Source organism: Falco peregrinus, chromosome 6 (assembly GCF_023634155.1).
Source record: "Falco peregrinus isolate bFalPer1 chromosome 6, bFalPer1.pri, whole genome shotgun sequence".
Taxonomy (NCBI): Eukaryota; Metazoa; Chordata; class Aves; order Falconiformes; family Falconidae; genus Falco; species Falco peregrinus.
The window spans coordinates 78,698,081-78,711,367 of NC_073726.1; the positions used below are offsets into that span (position 1 = coordinate 78,698,081).

The following is a 13,287-nucleotide window of genomic DNA, read 5'->3' on the forward strand; positions in this document are numbered from 1 at the left end:
ACACCGCCACCATTTGAGTCAGCTCCTTGGCACCGTCATTCCCACAGGCAGGACTGCTGCAGCAGGTAGGCAGCCGAAGCAGCGCGCTCGCCAGATACCCCGACCCAGCTACGATTGATGGGGCTGAAACTCGCGGTGGGATTGATTTGGATAAAACTTCCTTTGCTTTAAGTCCCCGCAGGGTGTACTTGAAATCCCCCAACCCTGATCAAAACTACCAACTACAGACCGAGCAAACCCACAAGTTTTGGTCGATGTGCAGGTCAGCCAGCCTTGCGCTGGCCCCGCACGGGGTTCCGCGCTCCAGCGACACCCTCGTCCGGCCCCTCCGCACCGGCGGCTCCGTGCGCCCACGGCACACGGCGGGACGCTGCCCGGCGGGATCCCAGCTCCGCCGGCACCGGGGCGCCCGGAGCGGCACCAGCTCTGCTCGGGAAACGGCCCCTCCGCTCGCCGCCCGTGAGGGGCCCGTTGGCGCCGCCGCCTCAATCTACAGGGACGAGCCGCCGGTGCGCTGCCTGCGCTTCGCCTTTCTCCCCGCCGGCAGCCGCAGTCCGGCCGCTCGCTGGAGCGGAGAGGGGCCCCGGGGGCCGGCCCGCAGCTCCGCCGGCGCTCCGCTAAACGAGCCGCAGGCTGCACGGCCGAGCGCAGCGCCGAGCCATCCCAAAGCGGCCGCCGCTCACCTGCCGGGCGCGGGCACCGGGAGGGACCCTGCCCGCCGGGGGAAGGCGCTGCCGACGGACGCGGCGCAGGGCGGGCGAGGGGTTTGAGGTCGTTTTCCCCCCCGGCTGCCCCCGCCGCTGCCCCTCCCGGCGGCGAGGCGCCCCCCCGCCCCCCGGCTCGCCCCGCCCCGCCCCGCCCCGCCCCGCCGGCGCGGCTCCCGCGGCCGCGCATTGTGCTCCGCGCCGCTGCCCGCCCGGCGGTGCCAGCTCCGGCCCCTCTCGGCTGCGGGGGCCGCCGGACCCCCCCGGCACCGGGCCTCCGGCTCCCTCCCGCGCCGGCGCGGGCCGGGGTCGTGCACGGTGAGTGCGGGCCGGGGGGAGCCGGGCGCTGCCGCCGCCGGGTGGGTGCCCAGCCAGGGGCTCGCCCCGGCCGAGCGAGGGGAGCGGGTCTGTCCCCGTCCCCCCTCCCGGCGGCGGGCGCGGCGTCCGCGGGGGAGTGCGGGGCTGGGGCCTCGGGGGGCGGCTGCGGGGCCCCCTCCTGGCACCCGAGGGCCGTGCGGGTGGGAGGTGAGGGGCGATGCTGCGGGGGGGTCTGCGCAGCGGGAGGGGGGCGCCCGGCTTTGTTTATGGCTGCGAAGGGCGGTGAGGCGCTGCCCTCGCGGCCGTGTCGGCGGTCGCTGCTCGTCCCGCAGCCCGGGCGCGCAGGGCGTGCACACTGCGTGAATATTAAACGAGCGGCCGTGCAGACACTCACCTCCTTTTTCTACAGTCTGCAATAGCTTTCTCAGGTAACTGGAGTTGACTCTAAATGTGATTCCCGTGGGTTGACTGCTGTAAGCCTTATTCACGCAAGTAAGATCTTTATGCATGAGTAAGATTATTTTTTCGTTTCAGAATGATTTTGCATGTTTCCACCCTGAAGTGCATAACCTCTGATAGCTTTTGCAGAAGATGGGCTTGTCCGTTTCAATTTGTGTGTGTGCGTGCGTGTGCAGTCGCTGTTAATTTTGGCAGCTCGTAAGTAATCGTTGGTGAAGGTCCGGTGTCTTCGTTTTCTTCAAGAATACATGAAGTTGGATGCATGCCAGGGTTTTAATATTGTAGAAGCAACAAGAGAGACAGCCTTAGAAAAAGGATCGAGGAAATGATTTAGCTTTTCTAATGTTCATCGTTTCCAGCCAGTGTACTTTTAAGCATTTTGTTTTAAGTTGCAGAAGACAATCAGGTTTTGTGTTTACGGGCGTGCTGATTAATAGTGGAAATTAGTCATGGAAAGATAGGTCTTAGACTACATTTTAAAGCTTCATATAAAATAAATGCTTTTTGCTGCTTCTGTCTCACATGCTTATTAGCTTTTACAAAAAATACAACTGTTAGGTGATGATTAGGCAGCTTTATTATGATTCAAATAAAATAAATAGTTCAATATATGCCAGATATAGAATAATGGACACACTTGGCATCTGGCACGGAGTTGGATGTAGAGCTGTGGTGCTGTCGAGCAAAACTGTTCTTCGTTCCTAACTTCCCCCCTAGCCAAGGCATAGCGTATCTAAAACTTAGTTCTGGGAGTCCGATGAGTACTGCATATAACTGTAGTTTCTCTATGGTAGACGATTAATACAGACTTACTGTGAAACATGTATTGACAGGGATTTCATATTTGTAATATACACCATTGACTGACTTAATCCTTCATCTTTCTTTTTCTCATTAATCATCTAATTAGGGGAAGACTCTGGAAGGAATATGGCATTAAGACACGTTCCCAGTGGATACACAGTAAAAAAGCCACTGCAAAGCAGACAGTGTAAGAGGAACTTCCAGAAGTACTCATCACCCAAGAGAGAGCCAGATTTTGAACACTTCTAGGCTTGTGTTTAGGCTCCAGAGTAAAATGCTAAAATTTTTTGGTCTTTCTTTTCAGTTCTCAAACTTGTGTATCCAGAGTTCTTTACGGGACCTTGAGGGAAATGTGTCTGTGTAAGCCGAGTTCTGAGTCTTCAGCACTGAAGAAAATCAAGCCCTGAGCATTTCAGAAAAATCTGATCCTTGGGTTACAGTCATACTTCCCCACATTTCCATTCTAGACACATTTAATTTTTATGACAGATAGAATTATAATTGTAAAATGTAGCCACAATAAAGCAAGTCAGTAAAATTACTTGAAGGTTTTGTTGGGGTTTTTTTGTGGTTTTTTTTTTTAAATGTAGAAGCCAGTGAGATTAATGAACAGCTCTCTAAATACAGATGATAAAATGCAAGATTGGTAATAGAACTGTAAGTGGGACTTAATCTTTGAACAAAAATAATAGGTAATGGCTAAAAATAGGATTTCCTGTTTTAACAATAGAGTTAAATATTGTAATGGATATTAACTGCAGATTGGTCCAGAGCTGGAGGCTCTGACCATTCGCACCTGCTGACCTTCTGGCCTACTTCTTTATTTTCCTTTGAAGTATCACTCATGCATGTCTTTTTGATAATAAACCACAAATGCAAACTAAAAACCTGCTCTTTAAAGGGAAAATTGGAGCTTTTTTGCTGCACAGTAGTGGCACTATAATTTCTAGAACGTATTCTGATCTCATGTAGCTCAGTGCAAACTGGTGAGCTGTGTTCAGGTGGTGCCAACATTTACACAAGTTGTTGGTCCCACGCATGAGCAAGAGCATCCTTGCACCAGAAATAAAACTATTAGGTCTGGTTCTGATCGTGTGAAGAGTGTTTGAAGTGTTTCAGCATTATGGCTAGATAAATGCCTTCATATTAAGGCCAATAAAAATTTTGCCTCTCTGATAATGCTGTCCACAACCTCTCAAGGAACCGTTGAATAATGAGAGCTGGGTATCTGCCTACATCTGTGGCCAGGAATTCATTGACACTGAGCACAAAGAATAGAAGAAAATGACAAATGCTTGTCCAGAAGCACGCCCTTTTTGTGGCATTTGCTTTCTGCTTGGTTTCTTAGGATAAGACTGGCAAGTTTGGGGTGTGGAGAAAACAGTGATTAATTAGCTAGCGTGTATCTAGCCCATGAAAGGCAGAAAATACTGTATGGGGGTGATTTAAGTGCTGTTACTCCCTGCTATTAAAGAAATTGCTTGCCTGCTCTACATCTCAAGTTGGAGTCGTAGGCGATTTTAAGGCATTATTTAAACCGCAGTTAAGGTCTGTTTAAGCAGAAGGGCCAGGGAAGGTCTTTCAGTAGGGAGAAATAATAGGTAAAGATTTTCTTGCTTAAGTCTTTTTTTTTTTTTCTTCTTTTTTTTTTTTTTTTTAGTAGCTGCAAAATCTGTGCATGGGAGGGAGGAAAAGAGTCAAATGGAGCTGAGCGAGGAGCTGTGGTGTGAGGTAAAATTCTGATATTGTTCCCTCATGCCACCCTGCAAATACATTTGCATTTAAAATTCCCAGGCGAGCCAAACTGTAGGACCGGTGCAGAATGCTAAATGAAACCTGACAGCTAACTCAGAAAATACCACATAACGATGCCAGGCATTCCCTTGCTCGGACAATTGAGTTGAAGATTATTTCTTGTAATGATTATGGATCTGAAACAAAGACAGGTGCAAAAAAAAAAATACGGGGCATATTTTAGTCTGAGCTATTTTCACTTTCTGTCACATTGCCCTGTGACTGCTGGAAGACTCACAGGAACTGTAAACCCCAAATCCCTTCCTGCCCATCAGCTAGCCACAGTATACTCCTTTGTGTTGCTCAGGCTGAAATTCAATCTGCTTGGGAGGCTGGCAAGTGGTTCGGGGCGCAGTTGTGATCTGAAAGATATTGGGTATCACCGCTGAGGTACCCTTTATGCCGCTTGTGTGAGCAGACAAAGCAGCAGCTCTTTTGGGGAACTTGGTGATGCATCTATACAACAAGAAAACGTGTTTGTGCTCAGTGGTGGTTTGATGTAGAAGCCAGGATGATGACAACTGAGGAAGGAACCTGAAAGGCATCAGAAGAGCTCGGTGGGTTTTACCTTTTCATGTGTAAAATTTGGGTGTCTGCAGTTATTAGCAATGAATTGTCCCTCTGCAGACAGACTGACCGTGCAGAACAATCTGAGGAGGCTGAGTGATGGAAATGGGAAAATAAAATGAGTGATAGGTTAACGGTGTATTAGGTGTGAAAGAGCACGTGCAGAGTCACAGGGCTGGAACAAATCCAGGGCCTGTGGTCAGGCGCGGCTGCTGCGGTGAAGCAGTAATACAAGGCAGCTCAGTTGTCCGTGATAGCCCAGTTATAAATGGAAGAGTAACAGGCTTTACATATGCATTGTGGATGCATCTGGCTCCCTGGGTTAAATATAGGCCACCTGTCCTTTGAATGTTTGAGAGAGAAAGGAAAGAGCTGATTAGGAGAGCAAAGTGACTGGTTTCTGAGGAATGACTAGAACTGCTTAATATAGATGGGTTATCTAAGAAGCAAAGATCCCAACAATTTCAGGTGTGGGTACTCAAGAGAGAATCACTTAGCCTTGCAAGAGGGTGCAACTAGACTCAGTGGGCTGCAAAAGAGAAGGTAACTTGAACATCAAGAAAAGCTGCTTAACGCACTGAAGCTAAATCATCTTCCATGAAAAGCACTGGTAACGTTTTTTGTTGTTTTGTACAGCTCGTAGACAGCCCTGGAAAATGTGCAGGGCTGGCAGCTCGGGGTCACATCTACCCTGCCTGAGCTGTGCCTGGGGATTAGGGTGGAGGTTTTAGAAACACGGCTTTTCAGTAAGCAGGCCACCTCCTCTGGTGAGAGTCAATTTCTCAACTCCTCGTGTGGTCTGCTGGAAGGGATGGTCATTCTCTGCTAGCTTGAATTAGATGCCTATAGGGAGGGAGATGCACTAGATGAATTAATAGATCTTACTCCATCTTTAGCCTGTGATCCAGGAAATCCGTGAATACTTATCTGGCTGGCCGCTAACATACATGCCATTATGCTGTAAAACAAACACTGTAGCATCTTGTATGCCTTTCTGATTGTGTGGCGAGGGGGGATGGGTGGAGGGAAGTGTTGGTAGACACTTCCCTGTGGTGAGCACAGCAGGCCAGGCTACAGATACTACTTGGTTTACATTGACTCTTGTTAGTTTGTGTTCTTCGACCCATGCTAAATTCTCCTCTTGAGGAGAAGCTGGAAAGCAGCAGGCTTGGGGTGTTTTCCTGCTTTGTATTCCAGCCATTATCAGCAAAAAAATAATGGATATTCTTGGACAGTAGTTACTTACGCCTTTGCCGAGTCCTGCAATAGACATGACATGGTGTACTTGCTGAAATGTGAAGAGCAACTTTAAAGGTGCGCACAGCTCTGCTGCAGGCATAGGCAATGCACAGACAGGGTAGAAGGGCCAAGGGCTGTGATCCAGAATGCACTGCAGTCACGGGAGAGACTGCCACTTTGGATCAGCTCCAGCAGCTCTTCAGTCTGAGATCTCATACTTGTTTGTGTTTGGATTTAATCAGTTTCTTTGGGATTAAAGTATTTGTTAGTACGTGGTTCCAAGAATATAATAAAGTTGCAATTTCTAGTGATACTGTTCTGTTTCCCTTTTCAGATATGAGTTAATGAAAAATCTGATTAAATTAAGAGACCGCAGAGTAGTGTGATGTATGGTAGTATGATAATGTACCTCTCCCAGGTGGTTTGATGTCCTGGCATGTTACCTTTCCTCCACTGGACTTGTTGTATCCCAGAATAAACCAGAGTTTATATAAATTAGACAGGCTGGTACTGCAGAACAGGTGGAGTTATAAGTGCTCCAAGATGGTATGTTGTTGCTAGACAGGGAGGAATATTTTTATTCTGATTCATAGTGGCTGCTTTAAAAATTGGAGGCAGTTTGACTGTCTTCAGCATGAGTGGTTTATTGGAGGGCACACAAGGAAAACATTGACAAACATTTACAACACTGGCTTGAGGATGACTCTCCTTCAATTGCATGTAACTTGAGTCCCCAGATTTCCCCATCTGGTCACTTGGTACCAGGTTTTTACTTCCTGTGTTGTCCATTTGAAGTGGAAGGTCAGAAGAAAGGAAGCTATGAAATGTTGTCTTGATTGCAAAGGAAATCAGAAAGCTGAGAGCAGCAGTCTTCCAGAAAGTATGTTAACCCAGCTTGGATGTGTTCATCCAGCCTCTCTTGTAAGCCAGTACTGCTGGTTTTCTTTTCACCACTATATTAATATTTCTTTCTGTAAAATATTCTGTTAAGGTTTTCTCCAGGAGGGATGGAAAGCCGCTTCTTTTCCTTTGATTAACTACTTATATTCTGATATAGAGAAATCCCAGTGAACTGGTTGAATTTTACAATTTTCATTGATTCCAATGACTAAATTAATTTAACATCCAATTGTCCCTGTAAGAGGAACACCCACTGTTGTCTTCATTAGTTCATCGGTATGACTTGGGTTTATAGTATCAATTACTTTCTAAAGTATGGGTGCTAAGGTTTGCATACGGACAGTCTTGATTCACTCCTGACTGCTCCGTTGGTGGTTGCCATGACTTTGTGGTCATGGTTTTGCTTGTTTTGCTGTTTTTTGTGGTGTAGTTTTTGTTGTTGTTGTTGTTTGGGGTTTCTTAAAAATTCATTTTAATTTCTTATCTGGAGGACTAGGCAAAGGTTGCTGTCAGGAGGTTATCAGACTTAAAAGATGATTGGGTTGGTTTGGCATAACAAAACCTCCACTCCTAAATAAAGCGTAGTTCCTGATATAAATTGTCCTGTAATGTGTCCTATCGGTGAGGTCTGGATCAGTCCAATTCAAAATGCCAGGAAAAAGACATTCTTGTGGTAATTCTGGCATCCCTGAAGATAGAAAGTATTGGAAAATTTGAGAGAGCTTGTTCTCATAAAATAACCAAGCCAGTTTTGTGTAACTGAGAAGCAGCTTGGAAAGTTCAGATAAGAAGCCAGATGTCGGCCCAACCTTGTGAGATTTGCCTGCGTGGATCAAATTTGGCATTACAGCATGCTTCCCAAATTAATTCTGTGATGTGTAATTCCAGCATGAGTCGATTTTCCATTTTATTCTGCATGACTTTTGTTCATCTATCATTATTAAACAATTTCCTGGAGATACTCAGGCTTAAGTATGTGTTTGTATGACTACCAGAATTGTCTGCGGTTATACAGACAGGACAGAAAATATTAATGCAGGCTAGAAGATGAATTTTGCCCATCTACAGCACTGTGTATACCTTGTTACAGTCATCAAGGATTTCTCAGAGTTTACCAGAAGATTTAATTTGAAGAATGGTCCCGGCCAGGTACAAGATGCAAGGTTTAAGCTTAGCATACTCATATATAGTAAATTCCTCTTTCTTTTGCCATTTTTAGGCTCAAGTTTTTAACATTGATAACACACTATTGGCCTCATCCCTTTTTACTCTTTTGCTGGGAAAAGAGTATCCAAAAGAATATTTATTAGCTGATTTAAATCCCATTAACTTCATTTCCTTTTCATGGAGTTTTTAACAATGTTTAATGAGAGATGCAACTGAATTTCAGGGCTGTTACCTCCCCCTGGATACATCCAGGTCTTTCTTGAATTCCTGTGAACGTTTCTTGATCATTCACATTTTAATCCCCGTCCTCATAATTGTTTTGTAGGATATGGAAAGTCCTGTAGATGCTGATTCTGGTAGAGTTTGTCATGCTTATTTAACAAATAGTTCCAGTCCCTCATTTATCTGCCTTAATATCTGTTGTTTGTTGGTGATTTGATTTTCCCCCCCCCTGCCTTTAAGCCCCGGGGTGAGGTGCTAAGACCACACTGTGCTAAGCAGAGTACAAACACAAAACAAGGTGCAGTCCCTGCCCTGCACATTAAAACTTTCTTTTTATGACTAAAGGAGTGAGGTTCCTCCTAACTGATCTGTACTGGGACCCCTCCAGATTCTCAGTTGCAACTTGAGCAGCATTTAGATACCCTAGAAAGTAAATCTTCATTTTAGGGAAAACAAACTCAGCACCGCTGTTGCAAAAACAATCCTAGTGCTTGTTGGAAGCTGTGAAAATTTAAGTTTATAAAGCCTACCTGTTATCTGTGTGCTTAGGCAAAAATATGATGCTCTTTCGTCTTTGCCTTGCTTTTCCTCATTCAAACAAGTCGGCTGATGAATGCTTTAGATGAAATGTGCCCCTTCTATTCTCTGTCATCTTTGCTTGCCGCCTTTCAATAGTTTCTCTATTCAGTGTTAAACAGGAAAAGAAAGCCAGTACTAAAAATTAAGATATTCTGTTACCACATAATCCTGTGAAGAACCATGTTCTGCTTCTCCCACAAATGGTCAAACTAGATTTTAGGGCCAGCAAGGAACCTTTCTATGAATGCAAGAAGAATGATAAAAGCACACTGAAATTACAGATCATTGCATTGCTGAGCACAAATACGTGGAACGCTCTGTACCCTTTGAAGACAACAGCCAGGAGTGTGGTTTTGTAGGCAGCAGGGGGTCAGAGGAAGAGCTTGGGAATGTCAGAGGGCAGTTAACTAGGCTTTTCTAGGCATTCCTTGTTTTTTCTTTGGTTTTCCTTACAGCTGCTTATACGTGCACAGACATATATAGATACCCATGCAGATGCATGATGTTTAACGGACCAAGCATGGAGGCTGACCCACTGTGCTTGAAACAGCAGCCACCACTCAGCACGTTTTGCGTGTCCTCCCTAGCGCCCTGTGTAGCCTTGTTTGGGGAATTAAATGGAATATGACTCCTGGAAAGATACGTCGGATATCTAGATGACGCCTTTCTTGTACTGGCACAGCTGGTGGAAAAAAGTGTATGGGGCTTGCCATTATTTTGATCCAGGAGGAGGCATGTCCAGACAGACCCTGGATGGCTTCTGTGCGTTGATGCCCTCACCAGCAGGTGCTAGGAAGGATGGATGTGGCTTTCTGCTGCTAGGACCCACCCTTGAATGCTACTTGCTTCGTGCTCTTAGGGAGCATGTGGGGAATGCTACGTGTTGTGAAGACCAACAAAAGGCTGACACATGTATTGGGATTCCTACTCTTTCAACCCGAGCTTTCCAAAGCCTGGCAAGATACATCTGGTAGAGCCCTGAAGAGCTCAGAATGGCTTTTTATCCACAAATCCTGTTGAGCAATATTTACATAAGTTGGGGCAGGATCTCCTGTGGTTTGATCTTTGGGTATGGCCCAACTCTTTACCACTGTACGATTCCATATAAAGTTTAGAGGCATGTTGTGGTTTGGGATGCTCACAGTGATTAGGAGGACTTCTGGAGGGGCGTGGGGAGCTTAGGCAACCATTGCTACTCTTTTGGCTGGCCCCAGCAGCTCTGTGCATGCATTCAGATTCCAGATCCAAGCAAATAAAAGCTATTTGCTTAGGTCCCCTCCCACTGCCTTTTTTTTTTTTTTTTAACTCCTGCATCTGCTGTGTTGCACAGTCTCCTGCCAGCATCTACAAATGAGACAGTAATGAAGCTAATTTATTAAGCTGATAGATTAAAAATAGGAAATAACAGTGGATTTAGTGGAATTTGAAGACAATTCTGACCTCAGAGGAGCACAGCATGGTGTGCTGGAATAAAGCTGAAGGATGGCGCCCTTGATAGGGATGTCCAAAGTTATAGGGGATGTTTGGAGTCATTGAAGAGAGACTCACTTTGCTTGTGTTTTAAAAACACCATTTTTTGCTGACTCTACAGCAAAGCCCCTATCTTCCTACCTTGGAAGCAAAGTACAAACCATTGCTAAAGCGCACTAGTGATGCAGGTCCCCCTGCATCAGTTTAGTTCTTAATTTATTATGTTTTTTGCTTACTGAGAGGAAGTGTGAAGTGGGTTGTGTGGCTTTGGATGGTGGCAGAAGGTATCTGGGAGAGGCGAGTCTGGCACTGCTGCAAACAGAACCTGGTGCTTGTGGCTCTGAAGCTGCTGAGCAGGGTGTGATGGGCCAGGGCTTACACTGTTGTGTAACAAGAGTTGGGTGAATTCTGGGAGAGTGCCTGGGTAAGAAATCTAAGTGCAGGGTTTATGTGAACAAGTGTGGAGAAGTTGAGTAATGCCCATGCATTTAGAGTAGCTAAAGGTATTGATTAATTTTGCATTGAGTTTTTAGGTACAAATCCTGTCTATAAGCAGCACTGTGTGCCCTCTTCCTTGGAGCTTTTCCATGCGAACAGTGCTGTCTCGTGCTTGCATCACTGACAGCCAAGTCCTGTGTGCTGTTCTATTTCCCATCCCTCCTTCTTCTCCACCCCCTCTGATGACTTTTCAGTTTCTTCTATTTAAGAACTGCAAATTACTACTGTAAACCTATTACTCTCTAGGGTTATGTTTATCTGATGCTGATTTAACTGAATGGAGCTGCGCAACAGCCTAAAAGCTAAGACCATGTGAATTAGGATGCTAGGTCATGTTGGGGACTTCCAGTTTCTTGCAGTATTTACTCTTCCACTTAGTAGCTTGAAGAAATATAAGGGAAATACTTACTGCAGCCTCTATGCATGGAATAACTTCAGGGGAGTATGCAGATTCACCAGCCCTGCTGTACCTCTGTACACCTATGTGAAACGCAGTGCAGCTCCCTGGTACCGAAGTGGTACCTAAGTGGAAGATGGATGTTTGGCACAGCACAAGCTTGATACAGCTGTGACCTTGTGCTTTGTCCCAGCAAGGCTGTGCAGTGGGGGACAGTGTCAACAGGGAACAAGGACAGAAGGGAAATGACCTTCCAGTTACCCCTCCTCCCTCCCAGAAAAATCTGGGCCTTGTCAAGTCACCCTGAAGCTAAAACAGTTTAAAAACTCATTAAGTCAACCCACCGCCCTTGCTGGCGAGCAGAAATCTGGTCTTCATTTCAGTTAATTCTGGTTCAGCCACCAAAACCCCTTAGTATTTGACCCTTAGGGTGAATTCCAGCTGTTTATTTTAAAAAGCCAGTTTGGCTAACACTTTCTTGGGGCAAGAGCCTTCCTCTTATGGGGGATACCAAGCCTGAAGAGTCCAGGCTCCACAGAGGACATTTATATTCAAATAGAAACAAGCAGAGCTTTTTACTGAGTCGAAAATCCCCATCTCCGGTGTGTTCGCCGGCTGACTGCTGCAGAGTCTTATTTGCTGTGCTTTTGTGGCTCCCTGGCAGTGCTCTCTGCTGTCACATTTCATTGTATGTTTTCCATGAGCACAAAGGCATCTGTGTTAATCTCTCGTTTTCCAGGCAATTCAGTGTTTTCTTCCAGCCTCTGGCTGCCTCCTTTTTCTCTGCTTCTCCCAAGGTGGAAGTCAAATTTGGTAAAATGGAGTAACAAATATGTATAATGGGGATTGACCCAAGTTTTCAAGACTTGAAAATTACTGTGAAAGGAAACCAAGTGGGCTTATGCCCTTCTTTATTTCTGGGTTTGGTTTTTTTTGTTTGTTTTTTTGTTTTTTTTTAATAGAAAGTCAGATCCAGCCCAGGCTGTGAGTCTCTGTGACCACGGTAAGTCAGGCAAGGCAAGAGGGGCTCTTGCATTTCTTCCTTCAGCAAAACCTGCAGACTTCTGGTCAAATCCTGCCGCCTATGAAAGGCAGCATGTTATTTCAGCTCTTGAAGGTCTGCCTGTGGACTGCTCCATCAATGAAGAAAATGTACTTGGGGAAGCTAGGGAGGAGGAACATTCTCTTGTTTTTTTTGTTTTGTTTCTCGCTTTTGAGGGCGATTTTTGTTTTTTTCTGTTGTTGTGGTTGTTTTCACTTCTTTGAGCATCATGATCATGTCAGAAAATGTTTTAGAAAGACTTATCTTTCTTCTCCTGTCCTTTAATTAGTGGATGAGAGCTATCAAATATCATCCCAAGAATATTTTGGCAAAACCAAGACAGTTGTGGTGTATATGTAAGATAAACAGAAGGAAAATACCAGGATTTTATAGCAGTCATATAGTATTAATAGTAGGCTTTGAACTTCTGAGGCTTCAGAATTAATTTTGAGGCAGGGAAGTAGTTTTTTAATTACCTTTAAATAGAGTGCTGAGGAGTAAAAAAAGCTGCATTGACTGTGCATGGGGAATGGAGCACCAGTAACCCGGACCGTCTTTACTTGGGGACCACTGCCTTATAGTGGTCTCAGTGGGGTCTTCAGTATTGAGCTGGATACAGACTCAGTGTGAAACACATGGAGTCTGCTGGCCTTTTGTGGTGTCTGGTAAAGCCTTTTTCTCTTGCATGGTTTGAAAATGAAGGGAAATAGGCAGTAATTTTGGGGTTGGTTTTTGAGTTGTCTGGCTTGCTGCTATGAGATTATGTGGAAATGCTTTCACTGCTCTTTAGTTACTCATGAATGATTGTGCCTAGAACATATCCCAAGAGAACATATGCTTCTGGTTTTGCTTATGCTTAATTATCTTTTTTATGCTGCCTTCCCACAGCACCTGCCTCAGTCAGATTTTGGTCTGTGACTGAGGCTCCACAGTTTGAGAATAATGCAAAAAACCCCAACAAGTAATAATTCAAAATCCTTAAATACAACTACTTCTGTAGTTGTAGATGCTTAGGAGCCTGCTCGATAAAGCTTGGAGGAAAAATTTTCTTGACTTGCAGTTAATTTTTATTTTAGGTGCGATTGCCTTTGAATCTCAGAGAGTTTTCTCCGAATAAACATTCTGAG

The 13,287-nt window shown here is 45.4% G+C and overlaps 1 protein-coding gene across 3 annotated transcripts in view; it reads left to right on the forward strand.

Annotated features, from left to right (window-relative positions):
- The first annotated feature begins 848 nt into the window (after positions 1–848).
- Positions 849–13,287, forward strand: part of PRR5 (proline rich 5) — a 94,286-nt gene continuing 81,847 nt past the window's right edge. The window contains exon 1 of one of the 3 annotated variants that reach the window (XM_055807563.1): positions 849–1,022. The gene's annotated coding sequence lies outside the window, so the exon portion shown is untranslated. The remainder of the gene's footprint in view (positions 1,023–13,287) is intronic. The other 2 variants (XM_055807566.1, XM_055807562.1) reach the window with 2 other exon arrangements.